A 20,601-nucleotide genomic window follows, 5' to 3' on the forward strand; every position below is an offset into this window, starting at 1 on the left:
GCTGGTTGGAACTGGTCTAAACCGGTTGGTACCGGTCCAAGCTGATTGGAACCAGTCCTGATCAGTGTACTGATCGAAGCTGGTTTGGGTGGTCCATGTAGGTTGGAAGCAGTCTAAACTAGCTGGAACCAGTCCAGACTGTCTGAATCTGTACAAGCCGGTTTGTGCCAGTCCAAGAAGGTTTGAACTGGTCTAGACTAGTTGGAACCGGTGCAGACCATGTCTGAACTAGTTGAACCCAGATTCAACCAGTCAAATCCGGTTGGAACCAGTCGTAGCTGGTTGGAACCGGTCCAGACCAGTTTGAACCGGTTTGAGTCAGTTGTAACCAGTTGAAGCCGGTTTGAACCGGTTTAGACCTGTTGGAACCGGTCCATACTGTTTGAAACCGGTCCAAGGTGGTTGGAACCGGTCCAAGCCAGTTTGAATCGGTCTACACCGGTTGGAACCAGTCTAGATTGGTTTGAACCGGTTAAAGCTGTTTTGAACCAGTTTAGACTGGTTGGAACCAGTCCAAGCTGGTTGGAACCCATCTAGACTGGTTGGAACTGGTTCATACCGGATTGAACCCGTCGATGTCGGTTGGAACCGGTCTGAGCTAGTTGGAACTGGTCTAGACCGTTTGGAACTGATTCAGACCAGTTGGAACTGGTTCAAACCGCTTGGAACTGGTTGAAGCCGGTTTGAAGCGGTCCAAGCTGGTTGGATTCGGTCTAGAACGTTTGAAGCTGGTTCAGACCTGTTGAAACTGGTTCATACCGGTTGGAACCGGTTCAGACAGGTTGGAACCTGTCCAAGCAAGTTAGAACCAGTCCAGACAGGTTTGAACCGATTGAATCCTGTTTGAACCGGTCCAAGCAGGTTGAAACCGGTCTAGACCAGTTGGAATTGGTTCAGACCAGTTGGAACCAGTTCAGACTGCTTGGAACCGGTTGAAGGGGGTTTGAACCAGTCCAAACTAGTTGGAACTGGTCTGGACAAGTTGGAAGCAGTTCAGACCGGTTTGAACCGGTTGAATCCAGTTTTAACCAGTCCATACCGGTTTGAACCAATCCAAGACAGTTTCAACCGGTTTGAGCCAGTTGGAACCGGTTAAAGTGAGTTGGAACCGGTTTAGACGGCTTGGAACCAGTCTAGACTGGTTGAAAGTGTTCCAGAACTGTTTCAACCGGTTTGAGCCAGTTGGAACCAGTTGAAGCCGGTTTGAACCGGTTTAGACCAGTTGGAACCGGTTTAGACTTGTTGGAACCGGTCCAAGCTGGTTGGAACCGGTCCAGACCAGTTTGAACCGGTTGAAGCCTATTTGAACGGGTCCAAGCTGGTTGGAACCAGTCTAGACTGGTTGGAACTGGTTCATACCGGTTGGAACCGGTTCAAACCGCTTGGAACCGGTTGAAGCCGGTTTGAAGTGGTCCAAGCTGGTTGGATCCGGTCTAGACCGGTTGAAACTCGTTCAGACCAGTTGGAACCAGTCCAAGCCGGTTGGAACCGGTCTAGACCTGTTGGAACTGGTTCAGACCGGTTGGAACCGGTTGAAGCCGGTTTGAACCGGTCCAAGCAGGTTGGAACCGGTTGAAGCCAGTTTGAAGCGGTCCAAGCTGGTTGGATCCGGTCTAGACCAGTTGAAACTGGTTCAGACTAGTTGAAACTGGTTCAGACTGGTTGGAACTGGTTCAGACTAGTTGAAACTGGTTCAGACTGGTTGGAACTGGTTCAGACCAGTTGGAACTGGTTGAAGCCAGTTGGAACCAGTCTAGACCAGTTGGAACTGGTTCTGACCGGTTGGAGCTGGTTGAAGCCGGTTTGAACCGGTCCAGACTAGTTTGGACCAGTCCAAGCCGGTTTCAACCGGTACAAGCAGGTTGGAACTGGTTGAAACCGGTTTGAACCGGTCCAAGCTGGTTGGAACCGGTCTAGACTGGTTGGAACCGGGCCAGACCGGTTGGAACCGGTTGAAGCCAGTTTGAATGGGTGCAAACTGGTTGGAACTGGTCTAGACCGGTTGGAACTGGTTCAGACCAGTTGGAACCAGTCCAAGCCGGTTGGAACCAGTCTAGACCTGTTGGAACGGGTTCAGACTGGTTGGAACTGGTTCAGACCGGTTGGAACCGGTTGAAGCCGGTTTGAACCAGTCCAAGCAGGTTGGAACGGGTTGAAGCCAGTTTGAAGCGGTCCAAGCTGGTTGGATCCGGTCTAGACCAGTTGAAACTGGTTCAGACTAGTTGAAACTGGTTCAGACTGGTTGGAACTGGTTCAGACCAGTTGGAACTGGTTGAAGCCAGTTGGAACCAGTCTAGACCAGTTGGAACTGGTTCTGACCGGTTGGAGCCTGTTGAAGCCGGTTTGAACCGGTCCAGACCAGTTTGGACCAGTCCAAGCCGGTTTCAACCGGTACAAGCAGGTTGGAACTGGTTGAAGCCGGTTTGAACCGGTCCAAGCTGGTTGGAACCGGTCTAGACTGGTTGGAACCAGTCCAGACCGGTTGGAACCGGATGAAGCCAGTTTGAATGGGTGCAAGCTGGTTGGAACTGGTCTAGACCGGTTGGAACTGGTTCAGACCAGTTGGAACCAGTCCAAGCCGGTTGGAACCAGTCTAGACCTGTTGGAACGGGTTCAGACTGGTTGGAACTGGTTCAGACCGGTTGGAACCGGTTGAAGCCGGTTTGAAGTGGTCCAAGCTGGTTGGATCCGGTCTAGACCGGTTGAAACTCGTTCAGACCAGTTGGAACCAGTCCAAGCCGGTTGGAACCGGTCTAGACCTGTTGGAACTGGTTCAGACCGGTTGGAACCGGTTGAAGCCGGTTTGAACCGGTCCAAGCAGGTTGGAACCGGTTGAAGCCAGTTTGAAGCGGTCCAAGCTGGTTGGATCCGGTCTAGACCAGTTGAAACTGGTTCAGACTAGTTGAAACTGGTTCAGACTGGTTGGAACTGGTTCAGACTAGTTGAAACTGGTTCAGACTGGTTGGAACTGGTTCAGACCAGTTGGAACTGGTTGAAGCCAGTTGGAACCAGTCTAGACCAGTTGGAACTGGTTCTGACCGGTTGGAGCTGGTTGAAGCCGGTTTGAACCGGTCCAGACTAGTTTGGACCAGTCCAAGCCGGTTTCAACCGGTACAAGCAGGTTGGAACTGGTTGAAACCGGTTTGAACCGGTCCAAGCTGGTTGGAACCGGTCTAGACTGGTTGGAACCGGGCCAGACCGGTTGGAACCGGTTGAAGCCAGTTTGAATGGGTGCAAACTGGTTGGAACTGGTCTAGACCGGTTGGAACTGGTTCAGACCAGTTGGAACCAGTCCAAGCCGGTTGGAACCAGTCTAGACCTGTTGGAACGGGTTCAGACTGGTTGGAACTGGTTCAGACCGGTTGGAACCGGTTGAAGCCGGTTTGAACCAGTCCAAGCAGGTTGGAACGGGTTGAAGCCAGTTTGAAGCGGTCCAAGCTGGTTGGATCCGGTCTAGACCAGTTGAAACTGGTTCAGACTAGTTGAAACTGGTTCAGACTGGTTGGAACTGGTTCAGACCAGTTGGAACTGGTTGAAGCCAGTTGGAACCAGTCTAGACCAGTTGGAACTGGTTCTGACCGGTTGGAGCCTGTTGAAGCCGGTTTGAACCGGTCCAGACCAGTTTGGACCAGTCCAAGCCGGTTTCAACCGGTACAAGCAGGTTGGAACTGGTTGAAGCCGGTTTGAACCGGTCCAAGCTGGTTGGAACCGGTCTAGACTGGTTGGAACCAGTCCAGACCGGTTGGAACCGGATGAAGCCAGTTTGAATGGGTGCAAGCTGGTTGGAACTGGTCTAGACCGGTTGGAACTGGTTCAGACCAGTTGGAACCAGTCCAAGCCGGTTGGAACCAGTCTAGACCTGTTGGAACGGGTTCAGACTGGTTGGAACTGGTTCAGACCGGTTGGAACCGGTTGAAGCCGGTTTGAACCGGTCGAAGCAGGTTGGAACCGGTTGAAGCCAGTTTGAAGCGGTCCAAGCAGGTTGGAACCGGTTGAAGCCAGTTTGAAGCGGTCCAAGCAGGTTGGAACCGGTTGAAGCCAGTTTGAAGCGGTCCAAGCTGGTTGGATCCGGTCTAGACCAGTTGAAACTGGTTCAGACTAGTTGAAACTGGTTCAGACTGGTTGGAACTGGTTCAGACCAGTTGGAACTGGTTGAAGCCAGTTGGAACCAGTCTAGACCAGTTGGAACCGGTTCTGACCGGTTGGAGCCGGTTGAAGCCGGTTTGAAGCGGTCCAGACCAGTTTGGACCAGTCCAAGCCGGTTTGAACTGGTCCAAGCAGGTTGGAACCGGTTGAAGCCGGTTTGAACCGGTCCAAGCAGGTTGGAACCGGTTGAAGCCAGTTTGAAGCGGTCCAAGCTGGTTGGATCCGGTCTAGACAGGTTGAAACTGGTTCAGACCATTTGGAACCAGTCCAAGCCAGTTGGAACCGGTCTAGACCTGTTGGAACTGGTTCAGACTGGTTGGAACCGGTTCAGACTGGTTGGAACCGGTTGAAGCCGGTTGGAACCGGTCCAAGCTGGTTGGATTTGGTCTAGACCGGTTGGAACTGGTTCAGACTGGTTGGAACTGGTTCAGACCGGCTGGAACCGGTTGAAGCCGGTTTGAACCGGTCCAAGCAGGTTGGAACCGGTTGAAACCGGTTTGAACCGGTCCAAGCTGGTTGGAACCGGTCTAGACTGGTTGGAACCGGTCCAGACCGGTTGGAACCGGTTGAAGCCAGTTTGAATGGGTGCAAGCTGGTTGGAACTGGTCTAGACCGGTTGGAACTGGTTCAGACCAGTTGGAACCAGTCCAAGCCGGTTGGAACCAGTCTAGACCTGTTGGAACGGGTTCAGACTGGTTGGAACTGGTTCAGACCGGTTGGAACCGGTTGAAGCCGGTTTGAACCAGTCCAAGCAGGTTGGAACCGGTTGAAGCCAGTTTGAAGCGGTCCAAGCTGGTTGGATCCGGTCTAGACCAGTTGAAACTGGTTCAGACTAGTTGAAACTGGTTCAGACTGGTTGGAACTGGTTCAGACCAGTTGGAACTGGTTGAAGCCAGTTGGAACCAGTCTAGACCAGTTGGAACCGGTTCTGACGGGTTGGAGCCGGTTGAAGCCGGTTTGAACCAGTCCAGACCAGTTTGGACCAGTCCAAGCCGGTTTGAACCAGTCCAAGCAGGTTGGAACCGGTTGAAGCCGGTTTGAACCGGTCCAAGCTGGTTGGAGCCGGTTGAAGCCGGTTTGAACCGGTCCAGACCAGTTTGGACCAGTCCAAGCCGGTTTGAACCAGTCCAAGCAGGTTGGAACCGGTTGAAGCCGGTTTGAACCGGTCCAAGCAGGTTGGAACCGGTTGAAGCCAGTTTGAAGCGGGCCAAGCAGGTTGGAACCGGTTGAAGCCAGTTTGAAGCGGTCCAAGCTGGTTGGATCCGGTCTAGACCAGTTGAAACTGGTTCAGACTAGTTGAAACTGGTTCAGACTGGTTGGAACTGGTTCAGACCAGCTGGAACTGGTTGAAGCCAGTTGGAACTGGTTCTGACCGGTTGGAGCCGGTTGAAGCCGGTTTGAACCGGTCCAGACCAGTCTGGACCAGTCCAAGCCGGTTTCAACCGGTCCAAGCAGGTTGGAACTGGTTGAAGCCGGTTTGAACCGGTCCAAGCTGGTTGGAACCGGTCTAGACTGGTTGGAACCGGTCCAGACCGGTTGGAACTGGTTGAAACCAGTTTGAATGGGTGCAAGCTGGTTGGAACCGGTTCAGACCGGTTGGAACCAGTTGAAGCTGGTTGGAACCAGTCTAGACCTGTTGGAACTGGTTCAGACCGGTTGGAACTGGTTCAGACCGGTTTGAACCAATTGAAGCCCGTTTGAACCGATCCAAGCTGGTTGGAACCGTTCTAGACCGGTTGGAACTGGTTCAGACTGGTTGGAGCCAGTCCAGACCATTTGAACCTATTTTGAGCCAGTTGGAACCAGTTGAAGCAGGTTGGAACCGGTCTAAACTGGTTGGAACATCCTGTGGTGGGAGTACTGCATTAGCTGTTCCTGCCCTCAGAATCTCAGTGTAGTCAAAGATTGCCATAGCACTGGGAACTACAGAGGAACACAGTTTGAAACTCTTGTTGCTGTCTAAGCATTTGACCTGCTCACTAAATAAGCAGCATGGCAGTGACTGTGCACACTTTGTTCTTCAGCTTTGTAAAAAATGAATTGCATTTTCAAATTGAGAACTTAATGATCTTTCTGTTATGCTTGGTTTCTCCTACATAAACTCTGCTGGATTTTAGAAAAGGAGAGATTAATCTAGCAAAGGAAGGAAATACAACACTTTCCCTCCCCCTTTTTTTGACATAGTGCTTGTGAGTCAAATGGTAGAAAATGAAATTTGTTTTTTAGTCCTGCTTCCCCCCACTTTCTCTAAGATTCAGTGCAAACACTTCCATCAACTTAGTTTAGGGGGGTTTTTTTGCATGAAAATCAGACTTACTGGCCATTCATGGAGCTTTCTGAATTGGTTTTGATCTGGGTTTCTTGTGATATGATTGCTTTGCAAGATAATGACCTTCGTTTCCATAATCACTGATTAGTGGAGCTGAATAGGGCAGTGGATTAAGTCTGGAGAAATATATCAGTGTTGCTATATAATTCCCATGTACAAATGACAGCTTGAGACGTTATTAGATGGAACTGTTAAATTAGATTGCATATGTTTTCAGACTGTGTTTTCTGTCTGGAATAATTATATCTTATAAAATAATATTTTGACCGATCCAACCCTAAATGCCTAGGTGACTTGTCATGATTACTTGATAAAACATTGCTTCCCCCCACCCTTGATAAGTGCTGGTTATTGGAGTATCTCAGAAAGACAGAACCATTCAGATTAAACTTCCTTTCATGACGTGCACAAGAGAGGGTTTTTCTTTTTTCTTTTGATTAAATATGGATGGGGAGAGTTGCTGCTCATATAGAATGAGACTGCAGAGGAGTTTCTATTTAACTCGCATTTCCACCATGGTACACAGATTTCAATACCTTATAATAGCTGCTGCCATAGATCTGTACTATGTTGTTCACCAATGTTGTTGTTTAGTCGTTTAGTCGTGTCCGACTCTTCGTGACCCCATGGACCAGAGCACGCCAGGCACTTCTGTCTTCCACTGCCTCCCACAGTTTGGTCAGACTCATGTTTGTAGCTTCGAGAACGCCATCCAACCATCTTGTCCTCTGTTGTCCCCTTCTCCTTGTGCCCTCAATCTTTCCCAACATCAGGGTCTTTTCCAGGGAGTCTTCTCATCTCATGAGGTGGCCAAAGTATTGGAGCCTCAGCTTCACGATCTGTCCTTCCAGTGAGCACTCAGGGCTGATTTCCTTAAGAATGGATAGGTTTGATCTTCTTGCAGTCCATGGGACTCTCAAGAGTCTCCTCCAGCACCATAATTCAAAAGCATCAATTCTTCGGCGATCAGCTTTCTTTATGGTCCAGCTTTCACTTCCATACATCACTACTGGGAAAACCATAGCTTTTACTATACGGGCCTTTGTTGGCAAGGTGATGTCTCTACTTTTTAAGATGCTGTCTAGGTTTATTCACCAATACCTTTAACTATAACCTGCTGGCTTGTGATACATCAGATGTGGTACAGAACTAACCAGACTCATTTTATAAGGTAACTAAAGTAACAAGTTCTTTCTTTATTCTGAACCATAAAGGTAAAAATAAAGTAAATACACACAAGTCCCACCATCTGCCCACTTGTTATGCAAAAATTCAGTTATCCAAACATAAAGAATTATGCCCAAACCTCAAGATCCACACCACAGATTCAGATATATGAGCAGTTAGAGTTTGCTTGCTTCTTTACTTCCTTGTGGTTTGCTGGCTGGCAACAGCCATTTCAGGCAAATGCCATGCGAGGAAGGAAATGGGGGGGCTGGTTTGAGATTGGTCACATCAGGGATCAGGAGAGACTGGACAACGTTTTTTGTTTATTTCCACTTTGCTTGTTGTCTGCAATCATTTCAGGAAGAAACAATGAAGAGAGGGGAGGGAGGGAGAGCAGACAAATCCCTATTTAAAAATGTTTCCATAGGAATCAAAGGAAATTGTGGACTCATTATGTGAATGCTGGCTAACGAACAACTTCCAGGGAACACATTGTTTTTGGTGCCTAAATTGGTTATTGTTTCTTTGGGACTTAGAATTGCTTCTATCAGCTTTTTATTATAAATGACAGTTGCTTTCAAATACAGAAAAATATGTAAAACTGATTTGTAAAATGCAGCTCTTAAACCTATCAATTTTTTTATCCTTAGTCCCTTTCTCCCACTCAGTCAATCTCACCACCAAATACAGAGGACATCCACTATTTTTACTATGAGCTGGGTTTGTAGGCAGTTCTCTCTCTGGTCAACTCCCAGAAGCTCCTTGATGAACTCTTCACTGCTCTTGGCTCTTTGATAGCCTTTCATCCTAACTTCAAATTGAGCTAGTGCCTATACTTCCAGGCTTTCTACAGCTCAATAGCTTTTTGCCTGTTTTCTACCTGCTTGAGTTCCAGTCTTCTCTTCTAGCTGCTTCTTCTGATCCACAGTCACACTGTCTCTACACTGTGTAACCAAGTAGATTTGACTTTGTCAGGGGTAGACAATGTGGTGCCTTTCAGATCTTCTTAGACTACAGGTCCCACCAGCAAACATGGGCAGTGATTGGGGTTACGAAAGCTGTAATCCAGCATCGGCTGCAGACCAGTCTGATAATTATCGCTCTGTGGTAATACAGACATAGGCTTCTCCACTGGTGGCACTAGTATTGTAGAATGCTTTCCCTGCTGAAATATGGCAGGCCCCATCAGTATTGGCATTCCACGGGCTCTTGAAGGTTCACTTGATTAAATAAGAATTTCCTTGTTCTCCTGCTTTGATTGCTATTTTGACTCTTATGCTTGTCTAATGGATTTGTTTATTATATAGTTTAATTATGGATGTTTCAATGTAATTGTTTTGCTATGCATTTTAATTACAGGTAATTATATTTTTATAATTGGTTTTATTCTTCCAATTTTGCTGCTGGCTTTTTTTGTTTGTGAAGCACCTTGGCATTTCTTCTTGAAATGAAAAGCAGTATATAAATTATTATAGCAACAGCAGCAACATATGGAAGGTGCTATGTTGGATATGTCTGGGCTGTGTGATGGCATTACTGAATACATATTAAACTGGGGGGAAATGAAAGAGAAGGAGAGATAAATTGATAGACAATAATTAAGAAAATCTGTCCTTAAAAATAATTGGAAAAGGTCTCAGATATAATTGGAATATAAATATAATTGGAAAAGGATTCTGCTTAAAACATTTCCTAAAACTAATTAATATTTTCAGCTTGTCCCCAACTGTGAATATTCTTGACTATGTCATTGATTCTCTTTTTTCTTTGTACTATTTTCTTCATCCCATTCTAGAGCACTTGTTAACAAAATAGAGTGGGACAGGTGGAATAGCAGGGGAAGTAGTTTCCAGTTCAGATTACAACCCAAATCCCAATGGGACCTAGCATCACAACCCAATGCATGACTACCCAACAGAAACCCCTATTTAATTCAATAGGACTTACATTCAGGAAAGTGAGTCTAGGATTGCATCCTTAGACTGTTGCCCCATGCATAATTACCTGGGAGTCAGTCCCACTGAACTCAATGGTCAATGGGTCTTACTTGTGGGTTTGCATATATAGGATTACATTACTAGTCATGAACATCTATAGCTAGGTTGCAGTCAATACATCACACAAACACAAAGACAAAGACACTCAGACACAATGAAAATGAATTTAGTACGTAAACGGGCACCAAAGCTAGAGCAAAAATATATTTTTTCAGAAATGTGAAATCATACATGCATCTATTATACTTCAGTGCTATGACTCTCTTTTTTTATTTCATTTTTTGACACTATATTTCTTTAGAATCCTTTGCAAATGAATTCTCATTCTGCCCAAGTATTGGTTGCCAGGCTATTTTAAGAAGATGAGTGTTATAGTTGTTCGATCGCAATTTACAGAAATCTTAATGGGGAGAAGAAGAAGAAAAAACCTTGGACTTACAATATCTTCACAGTTGTGATTGTTCTTCCATTGTCACATAGTGCAGCCAGCAGAGTGTGAAGATGTTTTCAGCCAGGGAATTCAGACAAAAACAGCAAGAAAAGAATATGCACTTTATTGAGTGTGGAAAATATATGCTCTTTCTTACCCTGAATAGAAATAATTTCCTGCCCAAGGTATGTATTTTTTGTTTGCTTGAACAATATAAAGATTAAGAAGCATACAACTGCAGTCAGGATGGGGGGGGGGGGAGTTTTAACATTCAGAATAGAAGTAAAAGCATGTATGAAAGTTTTCCCCAACATCTGTGCAATGTGCAATGTTGCCTGGTGATCAGAAGTGGTGTGTGGATGTTGTGCTGGGGGCAACTGTATTATTATTGATGATATATATATATTGAAGGACCCCGACAGTTAAGTCCAGTTGGAGACAACTCTGGGATTGTGGCGCTCATCTCACTTTACAGGCGAAGGGAGCCGTCGTTTGTCTGCAGACAATTTTTCTGGGTCATGTGGCCAGCATGACTGAGCCACGTCCAGCGAAACCAGAGCAGTGCACAGAAATGCCATTTACCTTTCTGACGGAGTGGTACCTATTTATCTACTTGCATTTTTGGTGTGCTTTCAAATTGCCAGGTTGGCAGGAGCAGGGAGCAAGCAACGGGAGCTCACCCCATCAAGGCGATTCGAATCGCTGACCTTCTGATCAGCAAACCCAAGAGGCTCAGTGGTTTAGAGCACAGTGCCACCTGCATCCCTAGTAGTAGTAGCAGCAGCAGTAATAAAAAGTAAAAGTAAACATAAAGGACCCCTGGATGGTTAAGTCCAGTCAAAGGTGACTATGGGGTGCAGTGCTCATCTCACTTTTCATGCTGAGGGAGCTGGCGTTTGTCCACAGACAGCTTTCCGGGTCATGTGGCCAACATGACTAAACCACTTCTGGCACATGGAAGACTGTGACAAGTGCCAGAGTGCATGGAAATATTGTTTACCTTCGCACCACAACAGTATCTATTTATCTACTTGCACTGGTGTGCTTTTGAACTGCTAGGTTGGCAGGAGCTGGGACAGAGCAATGGGAGCTCACCCCGTCATGGGGATTTGAACCACCGACCTTCTGATCAGCAAGCCCAAGAGGCTCAGAGGTTTAGACCACAGTGCCACCTGGGTCCTGTAGCAGTAGTAGCTAGCAGTAGCATACTGCCCTTCATCTGAGGATCACAGCGCAGTTTACAAAATACTCCCTTTTGTACTCCCTTTACTTTGTCACAGAAGAAGGCAAATCATTTTTCACCTAAGGTCATCCTGATGCAAAGGAACAGGACTTTCAGGGATGTAGTTCCTCTTTCCTTGGCTCCTACATACCTGTTTATTTTTTTATTTTTTTAAATTGACGCAGCTCTGTAAATTTAATGCAGCTGGAAGACAATCACCAATGTAGAGATGTTCTGGAGAGTGCGGGGGGAGTGTTACTTACAATGCTAACTGATGAAAAGTTTGTCTTTGGAAGTGTGATTACACATCAAGGAACAAACTGTAAGCATGCCACTAAATCAACATTATTTCATATTTTCTAAAGATCGGCTGATTGCACTTCCAATTGCTCATTTAGGTAAACACGAATACAACTTAATGTTGCTGTCTATGCCCTTATCATGGTTAAAATTGACAGCTTCCTATACCGAGAAGGGAAGGAAGGAAGGAAGCCACTTATTGTCACAGCATCTAGTTATGTATTACCCAGTTAGGTCGCAAGGGCTTAAAGTATTTATGTTGATCTTCTGTTTGCTTTATTAACTTTTCTGAAAAATAAAATATTTCAGTGATGCTACAGAATCAAGGCCAGAGTCTGAAATAAAAATGCACAGCAACTTTCACATTCACAAATAGGCTTCTGGGCCTTTGTTCCTTAAATTAACATCTTACCACACCACATCAAACCTTCATGAAACGGAAGGATTTTCAAAAGCTATTCATAATCTTACACAACGTGCCGTGACTCAAGAAAAGAAAGAAATGAAAAATCCCACTGTGTGTCAGCAGGTTTAGGACCTAGGCCTATGAGTATAACGGAACATGTTACAAAAATGTGGTTTTTTTTCTTTTTAATAGAGGCAAATTGGGTCCTCCCTTAAAGAGGGCATTTATTGCGGTGAGACCTGGAAAACCGACACCCTGTTGTGGGTGGGTACGATTTGTCAACCACAACACCCGATTGGTAGGTCCCTCATAGCTGGGTGAAATCTGGCCAATGGGACGCAGTCCAAATGGTTTGAGGCACCTATTTATACTCATGCACGTGGGCTTCCGGGTTGGTGCCACCGGCAATGGCGGAATTCCTCTGATCGGGAGGAATTTGCCTCGTGGAAATTCGGGTCTGGCCGCCACGGCGAAGGCAGAGACCCACTAAAAATCACAGGCGGGTGAAGCCTGTGAACGTGGGATCCGGCGGGCACCTTTTGCACCTCCCCTACTTCCGGGGAAACCCGGTTTCGGGGATCCGGAGAGATGTGGGGTGAGTGGCGCGGTGCTTCGGATCGACTGCTTCTTCCACGGAGCGAAGCCGCATAGCTGTTGCCGGAGAGCGCTGACTTTTTCCTGTGGACAATTTGATCTTAAAGTAACTACCCGTGAGTAGAGTGAAGAATTGGATTTTTAAACGTCTTAATTTGGTACCGAAACGGGGAGGCTCAAAACAGGAAGTCCACCTCCCCTTTTTGTAAATAAGACTGAGGCAAAGAGGCTGCAAGCTAAAGTCTTGGAAAGCCTATTGTAAAGGACTAAATTCTCATCAGTAAAAAATATTAAACCCCCCTTGGAAGCAGGAGAAGAGGGGGAGGCTTTGGATTGTGTATCCCTGCAGGAGTGAGTGCGGAAGTTAAAATACCACCGTTCCGAGCCTGGAAACGGGCTGCCAGTAAGACCGACGTGTCTTGGAAGGTTCATTGACAGCAAATAGAACGTTCGGTGACAGCTAGCATAAGAGAGATACATTGTTTCCATTGTCTTCGTCTGTACTTAAAAAGGAGTAAAAGTAATGAAAAACTGAAACAATCTTATTGAACTTTATTAAAAAAGGAGGAAAGTAACTGAAAATTGAAACTAACTTTGGATTATTGAAACTGTGTTTAAAAGAGGACATACTGACCGATACAAATACAACTCGCTTTCCCCTAGTGGAAGCTTTTGAAATTGGCTACTTGATAGCAGCTGGGCTAGGGGAATTTCGAGCTGCAAGATAAGAAAGTGTGAGACTTTGGAATTGACCTTGAATCTCTTAAGTGTTATGGCAAACGGAAAGGAAAAAACAGACGGGATGTCGACAGAGGAGGCCTTAGTGGCTGCATTATTGAAAATAAACGATTCGCTGGAACACCTCCACAAGAAAACAGATGCGATAAATGTGAAATTGGATGTTGCAAATATTGAAATTGATTCAACTGTAGAAAGTTTAAATAACTTGGGACAAAAGGTGAATACTAATTCAGAAACCACTCAGAAACTGACACAGGAATCTACTTCGGTATGGCAAACTGCAGATGAAGTCAGGGGAAAAACCCTTGCTGCTGAATCTAAAGTAATACAACTGGAGAGGAGAGTCCCATCCATACAAAGACAACCTGACGAACATAAGTTGACATTCGTTATGATTGAACTTAAAGAAGAACGGATGAACTTGAGGACCAGAGCCCTATCTGAATTGGAAAAGGAAAGCTTGACAGAGTTTCAGGAGGCGATACTAACATTGGTTGAGAAAGAGAGGTATTTGGGGGTTAGTATGACTGCCAAAAATGTGAATCTGTTTAAGGATAACTGTGAAGGATGTTGGATCGAAGAGAAGGGGGATTTGGAAATATGGACAAATCAGAAGTTGTTACTGTTGGGCCGAGTTATTGTGGTGGGGATGAGGGCTGCTGTGTTGCTGGGGATGTTGCTTTTGGTTCAAACATTGCAAGCTTTGGATGGGATGGAGGGTTTCAGGAGGTGGCAGAGGGATGCTCCTGGAGTTGTTTGGCGGGGCAGGAAGCCTCAAGTAAAACTTAATATATTGATGGATGCCAAAGAAGGGGGTGGACCTGCCCTGCCAGACCTTTAAACTTTGCTGTGAACCATCTACTTTTTGCTGGTTGAGAGAATGGTTGCTTTTTGAAAACACTGAAGCGTTGGACAATGGCAGATGAAGTTGATGGACTATATGGAATTGGTGGAAATGACTGGCAAGATCCGAGACCAGGGTGAAGAGTCGGTGGAAGAAGATTGGAAAAAGTTTAAAGACTATTTATAGAAATATTGTAAAATTAAGGAATGTTAGAAAAATGTTGGAATGAAATTATATGGCTTTAGCAGAAATGTCATAAGGAATTAGGTATAAATAGATTAATAGAAAATTAAAGGAAAAGTATGGCAAGAATGTGTTAAGATAATTACAGAACAGAAAACAGAGTAAGATGGAAAGGAATTGCTGAAACAAATAATAGAAGTGGAATACAAAAAGGGAGGTGGGAGGAGGTCGCTGGAAATAAGTGAATGAAATATAAGATATTGAAAATGTTTGAGGTGTTTTTAAACTGTTTTTGCTTGTTTTTGTTTGTTTCGTTAGCCCATGTAACGTTTTTGTATTGTATTTGCTTTGTTTTTTTGTTTTTTTGTTTTCTCTTTTTTTTTTTGAAGTGTTGTTAAAAAAGTAATAAATATCATTAAAAAAAATATTTATACTCATGCATGTGACCCAGAGCTTCCTCTTTCAGCGCGTGCATTTGGAACACCCGCCCACCTCTCCCTACTTTTAGGGCTTTGCTCTTGATCTTCCTATGCTGTCGTGTGTCATTGAGACAGGGGCACGACAGGAATTTCCCCCACTTGGCTGATTGGCTGGTGCCATTTGACATGTAGCAAATTGTCACAACTTGTAAGGTTGTGGATAGGCTTTGGTTCAGGTGATAGGGATGGGAGAACGGTCTCGCCATCCCTATGTGAAGAGTATTCCGTTAAAGGAATCCAGGGACTCGATGGTTTGGTCAACCCCTGAGAGGGGGTTGTGCCCGTGCCTGAGTCCAGGGGGACATTTGGGTGGCAGAGATAGCCTGTTCCCTGCTTTCCGCTTATCCAGATGTTCACCCTAGGCTGACCTATGCTGGAACCCTGGGTCAGCGCTACCTGCATGGCTGGAAGCTAATCAAACCAGAGCCTATGGAACCAGTCACTTTCTGTAATCAATAAAGTTGTGGCCTAAATTCTGCCAAAAACCAAAACCAAAATTTGAGTCAAGTGTGAATTTATTTAGGGGGGAGGTTCCTGGGTCTGAACATGCAAAAATCATGCTCAGCCCCATTCCCATGTCACAGCAGATGTGGGTATGATAAATGTGTTTAAATAGATGCAACTCATGGCATCTCCAGGTAGGGCTTGGAGAGAACTCCTAGTGGTGCAGTGATAAAATGCTAGCACATTTGCCAAGCTAAGCAGGATCTGATTTGGTTTCAAATTGGATGGGAGACTGTATGTTGAGATCCCTGCCTCGCAGGGGATTGGACTAGAGGATCCTTGGTCCCTTCTAACTCTACAATACTGTGATGCTATGAAACCCTGGAGAACTGCTTCGAGTCAGTGAAAACAATTATGAGCTTGATGGACCATTGGACTGACTCCATATAAAGCATCTTCAAGTGTCTCTTTATTTAAAATAATAATAATAATGCACCAGGCATCTTCTGTGTTCTATGAAGTTTTGCAGTAAATTTCACTCTTAATTAAAGAAATGTTGTGGTTTTCCTCCTTATTCCAACAGCCACATTTATATTTAATTATACTACCACACACTTTTCTGCTTTGCTTTTTTCTCCTGACCTTTTCTGTCTTGGTCATTATTCAGACTGCTTGCCGTACTTTGCTCTCCCCCCCACCCCCGTTTTTGTGCCCTGCTTGGGTTGAACTTTGCCATCCATCACTTATAAAGAATGTTCTCAACACCTGCCTTATGTACTTCAGTCAGCTCCTTATTTCTTGGGGTCTATAAAACACATTTGCAACAAATAAGAGCAGTTTCCAGCAGTTTCCCAACTGATGCTACATTGGCTGAACGTGTCTATAAAGAAGCAAAGAAAATATACCCAAATCAATAAATTTGCATACAAGTTGGACATTGCCACACTGATTAACACTGCGTGCCTACAGCAAGCATTCAAAATAGCATATCCATTTTCTGATCTGGTGTGCATGTAAATGGATGGCATGCAGAGATAGAGATTACAGGAAAGAACATGGGATAACCTCTAAGAAAGGGTGAATCAGTCCATTTCCAGTGGTCTATTCCAGAAGTCTGTTTTCCCTCCTTTCCACAATAATTTGAGATTTTTAAAAAAACTAACTAGCAGCAAACCTACATGGAAATGTGCATGTATATAATGAAGTCAATTTGTTTATATAAGAATTCACAGAATTTCCAAAGCATCCCTAAATTCCTCTGCAATCTCTGCCCTGTGTTTTTACTAGGGATGAGGTTTACTGTTCTTTAACTGATTGTCTCTTCATTGTATTACTGTTATTCAAACATGGTCCATAGCAGTTCATATTTCTTAAACTTGTATGGTTTCAGCCTGGAATAGCAATTCATAAAAATGACATCATTGTTTTAGATTCTCCTGACAGGAATCTGATAATCAATAAATCATTTATTTAAAGGATGTGTAATAAAAATATATATGACATTTAGCGGGGGGTTTTCATACAAAGCATGGTTTGCGTGAAAAAATGCTTCTTTAAAAATCATTTATTTTATTCTCAATATAAACTGATTTGTTATGTATAAACAATGTAAACAATTATTTTAGTAAGATTCACATTTTCACATTTTAAATATTCAAATCAACACAAAACATTTTTGCATTACAGAACATTGCACACTGAGGGGGTAGGGCTGCAATGGTCTTTGTCCTGCTCCTTCTCCATCCAGAAAATTGCTTGTATTGTTTCTTCTTCTGTAAGAGAAATAAGTGAAAAACATGATATTAATATATTGTTAATTGACAAGTGATGAGATTAAAGAAAACCTGTGTACTTTAGACTGATCTCAGTTTTTGCTCAGGGAAAATTGATCAGGCTGAACCCCTGATTCAGGTGAGGTGCCATATTTGTTTCTCAACTGCACTACTTCAGACTGCAGATGTGGTACACAACTAAATGGTCTCCCATGGAAACACAAAATAGAAGATTCCATGGCAGAGCAAATACTTCTAGCCTTCTCAGTACTGGGATATTCCAGTTAGCTGCAAGAATAAACAAAATGCAAAAATGACTGCATCATTCAGGGGCTATTCCAATCAAAAATTCTATACAGAATGGGAATACATGAAGAAATAGGGTGTTAAAGCAGAACTCTTAATAGGCAATTGTTAAGCGTGTAAGGACAAAAGAAGTAATTATAATTTAACAGTTTTCATGTTATTCTATTTTATTAAAGCAACTAGAAAAAAAATATTATGATGGGAAGATTTCACACAGGTGAAAGGAAAGCAGTGGGGAGAAGGGGAGGGTTAGGTTGAATTTGGGAAATAAAATAATATATGGGACAGCAAAGGATATAATAGATTCTTATAGAATAGTAATATATTGTAACCAGAATAGAAGTTCAAAAGGGGAAGTAAATGTATTTTTAGTATTTTCATTATTGTAATAGTTATTATTTCTTATTGGTAGAAGGCAATGTTAATTGAGGCTTCTTCGTTTTGCTGTCTGTATAATTTTCTTAAGTCAATTTTTAAAAATTACGAAAAAAACAAGGTTTTCCATAAGATCTGCAAAATTTGTGTGAAGAATCCCACACATTCCTGTGCAAAATTGCATTCATTTCCCTTTTATGAAGCAACAATCTACTGGCAATCCTCAGGTCTAGTCGGTTTCAATTTCAACAGTCAGGTTGGTTATCTCATACTTGATACCCGACTATTCATGTTTCCCACTTCTTTCTGATTGCTAATGCTGTTGACACGATGCCATTGTTGACAGGATGCCATTACTCCAATGTCAGATGTTCAGATAGCTATAGCTGAACTTTGTCAGAACAGTTTCAAGGGCTGCGAAAGGGTATGGCAGGTGTCCTGACACATCAGGAATCTGTGAGTTCTTATTGCTGCACTATGTTGAAACATCAGCACTGCATGATGGCAGCCCTGAACACGGCTTTAGTATTTCAGAATGCATCCAGGTTGCAATGTATCGAGACCTGTTACAAATGATCCCTTAACAATTAACTTTTGATGCCATTGTACAAGAAACACTTTGCTGGGTCCAACTAAGGTCCATCTGGTCCAACATTCTATTTACAAATGTTTGAAGCCCGCCATCCCTCAACTGGACATGGGGAGGAATTCTCAAGGCAGATGGGTGGGGTTAATAGAACTTACAAATTGCATTTTGAACTGGTCAAATGGCTTATTTCCTGATTCCTTTATTGTACGCTTTTCAAAGGAAGCTGAAATTATGTTGAGCAGCCACCTCTCTTTCAACTCAGGCAGTTCTTCTGGGAAGACACTAAATCTGAGGCAGGTAACATGGTCCTTGGGATCTTGTTGGCCAGTAGCTAGGAAGCATGAATTTTGTAAGCCGAAAAGCTTCTGAAGGGCACCATGAAATAGCACATGATTCAGTTGGTTAACAGATATGTTTGCGTCTCGAGGTCCCAAGACCCACCCCCAAAATAAATACACACAGACACTTAAATTAGTTTAAGTTTTTGGGCAAATTTTGGCCACAACTTTATTGAAATACAATCATGTGAGCGGTATTGGTTTAGGCATTGACTCCCCATTATAACTGACTCCACCTCTCAGGGTGATCGTTCAATGAGGTAAATCAAACGAGGGAGCAAGGTCGATGAGGACCAACCTAAGCTCACCCTGGGGTTCCTGTGGTCCTGGCATGGCCCTGGCCCCTCAAGTGGACTTTGGATGAGATCCAGGACCCCCAGATTCCTTTAACAGAATACCCAATTCCTGGAGGGGCAGGTGATGGCTGCACCTCCCCTCCCCACAATCCAACTGAGCCAATGCCGAACTGCCACCTTACAAGTTGTGACGATTTGCTAAGGGGTAGGTGAAAACCAAATGGCTAAAAGCCAATCTGCCAAATGGAAAAAATTCCTACCCAGCCCCTGTTCCAAAACAGGCGACCCAAACCAAAGCAAGGCCAAGCGACTCTACCTAAACTAGGGAGGGTGGGCGGGTGTTCAGCCGTGCAAATGCAAGTGCCCCACTTGCATCACACTGCTGCTTTTAAAGCCCCTGGGATCACGCCACCCACTAGCTATTGGCTAAAACAGCCTGGCATGATCCCAGGGGAATGGCCAGGACTTCCTGCTCCTCCTCCCCCCATTTTAACTCTGTCAGGTGAGCTCTTGGGTCCCGAGCGCAACCAGGACCCTCTGTTATGAGGATCCCATTAGTGTGCCTAGTATCAAGCCTACTGCACAAAGGTAAAATTTATATTCATTGCTCTACCCATTTTTGACTCTGGCCCCACCTACTACTGGCATGTGGTCATTGGCAAGTTGCCCAGAAAGGAACATGGAACTGGGGGGTGGGATCCCATCCTTGGTTTGAGGGAAAGGTGGAGCAAATAAATTCTCCCACACCTTGGGACACTAATCAAAGCTGAGACAGCATTTAAGTAGAATAGGAGTGCACAGCCGTGCTCATTAACAACAGCCCAATACATTACCGGAGAACTTGATTCACAGCCTGCATGGCATTCATTGGAAAGCTCTCGGTGTCCTACTAGCTAAAAAGTGAATAAGAGCTTAAGCTGTACTGATTTAGGTGGCAGTATTAATGACATTAAGTGCGAGAGAGAGACAAGGAGAGTGAATTGACATTCTACATGGCAAAGGAGCAGGCTGCAGAAGAAGAAGAAAATCTGTGGAATTATGAGAAACTCTGGCAGAGAGGTCATTTAAGCAGTGACACTACTATTGCTGTGATCAGAATGAACAAGAAAGGGTGATAGCCGAGCCCTTCAAAAACATTCATTAATCCAGAGGTTATCCCCTCTCTTGCAACTTCACCTAAGCGCAGTCAGTGTCTGAATTTTAAATGTGGATCTTTTTGCCCCCTTTTCTGTATGCGGCATTCAATGAATAAATCATAACACTGATACACATCTGTGTATAAAACAAAGCAGGCAGCGCTTAGGAAAGGGAGAAAGGGGCGTCTCTTTTCTGCAAATCTATCTGACGTGCACTTCTGACACCTCTACAGGACAACACTCTTCCCATATTTTCAAATGTGGTAAAACTTATGCAAAATTTTCGGAAATATGCAATCATGATGGGGCCCTGTTGCTGTCTGGTGAGCTCAGGTCTTTCACCATTCACGGGGGGGGGGGGTTTACTCAAATTATGTTGCATGCACATGGACACTAAAGGCCAGTATTGAAGAGGAATAAAAAGCTGTGTCTGTTTGGACTATGGTTAGGCTTGCATTGGTACCCCCGGAAAAAACAACCCCTTTGTGTATTTTGCTCTTTTTTCAG

General features: G+C 44.4%; 1 long non-coding RNA gene across 1 annotated transcript in view; it reads left to right on the forward strand.

Annotated features, from left to right (window-relative positions):
• LOC308475985 overlaps window positions 1-20,601 on the forward strand; it is an 828,107-nt gene that overhangs the window by 548,298 nt on the left and 259,208 nt on the right. The gene's annotated exons all lie outside the window — the stretch shown is intronic.

The sequence above is a fragment of the Podarcis pityusensis genome, assembly GCF_964106645.2.
Source record: "Podarcis pityusensis genome assembly, chromosome: 4".
Taxonomy (NCBI): Eukaryota; Metazoa; Chordata; class Lepidosauria; order Squamata; family Lacertidae; genus Podarcis; species Podarcis pityusensis.